Consider the following 2,398-nt stretch of genomic DNA (forward strand, 5'->3'; position numbering starts at 1 on the left):
AGAAAGAAAGGAAGGAAGGAAGGAAGAAAGAAAGAAAGAAAGAAAGGAAGGAAGGAAGGAAGGAAGGAAGGAAGGAAGGAAGGAAGAAAGAAAGGATGGAACAGAAGACTCATTTTCCAGTCTCACTGTCTTGCTGTTTTTCCTGTAAGTACATCTTTAGTACCTATAGGGTCCATGGTGGTCCTCAAAGTGTTTTTCTCTAGAATTCAAAAGCTTTAGAATTGAAATGAACTTAACATTGTATAAGATTAACCATTCCACTCTTACATGGACAGCTGAGGGCAACTGTGCATTTTCAGTGCTGAATAGTGGCCAATTCTGTTTAGTTCCAAAGAAATTTCACTACTGGCTTCTCCCCTCTCCCCTGAAGTCCATTAAGCAACAACTCACTATTCCCTGTGATCTCCCATGCCTCACTCCTAGCAACCACAGGTTCAGCTTCTATTTGTCCCAATTTTCTTATTCTTGATACTTCACAATGAATACATTTATACATTGTGGACTTTTAGTGTCTGTCCTATTGTTCCTGGTCTAGTGTTTTAAAATATATTCTCTCCCCAGTTGTAGCCTTTAACACACCCATTGTAGCACATAACAGTATTGAATCCCTTTTTGGGGCCAAACACTATTCCTCTGTGTAGTGATGTTATTTTCTTTCTCTCATTCATCCATAGGCAGACATTTGGGTTATTTCCACCATTCCCTATTGTGTGTAAAGTTGCCATGGACATCGATGTAAATATTGTCTTATGAGCCTGCTTTCGGTTTTTCTTGAGATCATCTTCCGAGAGTTCTTGCTGGGTTGAATGGCCATTTTGCATTTAGCTTTTAGAGGGGACCTCTAGCTAGTTTCTAAATACAGCAAATGACAATCAACACTGGGCTTCTGAGTATAGTCAGATTGCAGTTGGCACTAGATATTTTCCCAGTCCTCTTGACTCCTACTTGTGTCCTGAGTTTGCTTTCAAAACTTAATGAATTACGAAATAAGAGGAGTCACTATTGAACCAGGTCTCACCAAGAGCAATACTTTATATTGCTTTACAATTCTTTGCAAACATCATAATTTACAAAATGTTTCAATGCGACTCAGCTAGCTCTCATATCAGAAGATAGATTTGACTGAGAGCCTGGGACACATGACTGCCCAGCAAAGCTCCCTATTCATGACATTTCTATACAAGTTTTATTATTAGCCCATACCCTGAGAACTATGACATAGACAGCACTTTACTCACCAAACCCAATATTGCCCGATCTGATGAGAGTCTATGTGTGTATGCATGGATTTTAAAAGTTTGTGATAACACAGAAATTTTGTCTGATTTCAGACAGTGAGGTCACCAGGTCCTTCTGACCGGAGTTTATAGACACTCTGAGCTTCAATTTTNTTTTTTTTTTTTTTAGTCACAAACCAATTATTTAATACAAGCTATAAAATAATTGGGAAGAATATTTAGAATATCTCAAAAGATTTAAAATAGGAGGACACTTTACAAAAAGCCGCGTAGGAAATAAAATTCCTCAACTATATGTAGAAATGTAACATTACAGGGGAGCTTATAAAATACAAAGACAAGTATAAAAGGACTGTGTACTCTAAATCTAAAAACTCAATAATAACCAAATATTTAGTTTTAAAATTTACAGTTTCTGTGTAAATTTTCTGTGTAAAGGGTATGGACCACATTATTATACACATCTTCCAAGACAGCAAGCATTATCCTTCAGTTAACCATGTGTGGTATCGTCTTCTACAAAATCTTTGGCCATCTCTGCTGTGATCACATCAATGTGACTAACCTTATTTCTGAACTTTACACCATAGAATTTGTCAGCTGACTCAAGCAATTCAGGCCTAAAAGTAGTAGTAATAAACTGGGCATGTACAGCTAGCTCCATAATCATATCTGACACGGCTTTTCTGTGCTGAGCATCCAAAGCTTGGTTGATCTCATCAAACAGGTAAAAAGGAGCAGGGTCACATTTCTGAATGGCAAAGATGAGAGCAAGGGCTGCCAGAGATTTCTGTCCTCCTGAAAGCTGTTGCATTTCTCTCATCTCCCCTTGCTTCCCTGTAAATGACACCCTGATGCCAACTCCTGTGAACTGGTCAACTGATGGAACACTGCTCTGTGACCCAGAGCCCCGCTCACTCTCGCCGCTCCCTTCTCCTTCGTCCTGAGACTGGCTGCCCTCTACATCTCCTTTCTTCATCACCAAAGTCGCTTTGCCACCAGGTACCAACTTCTGGAAAACTTCACTGAAGTTCTTAGATACCTGTTTGAAAGTTAACTGAATAGCTTCATATTTTCTAAGTTCGAGCACATTCATCAATTCCATGATTGATTTGTAGCCTCTATCCAATTCCTCTTGCCGCTTTATCAGCTTTTCTTTC

General features: G+C 39.0%; 1 protein-coding gene across 7 annotated transcripts in view; it reads right to left on the bottom strand.

The window, feature by feature from the left end:
- The window catches only part of Tenm2 (teneurin transmembrane protein 2), a 928,441-nt gene that overhangs the window by 270,202 nt on the left and 655,841 nt on the right, over window positions 1-2,398 (bottom strand). The window lies entirely within an intron of this gene.

The sequence above is a fragment of the Mus caroli genome, chromosome 11 (assembly GCF_900094665.2).
Source record: "Mus caroli chromosome 11, CAROLI_EIJ_v1.1, whole genome shotgun sequence".
Taxonomy (NCBI): domain Eukaryota; kingdom Metazoa; phylum Chordata; class Mammalia; order Rodentia; family Muridae; genus Mus; species Mus caroli.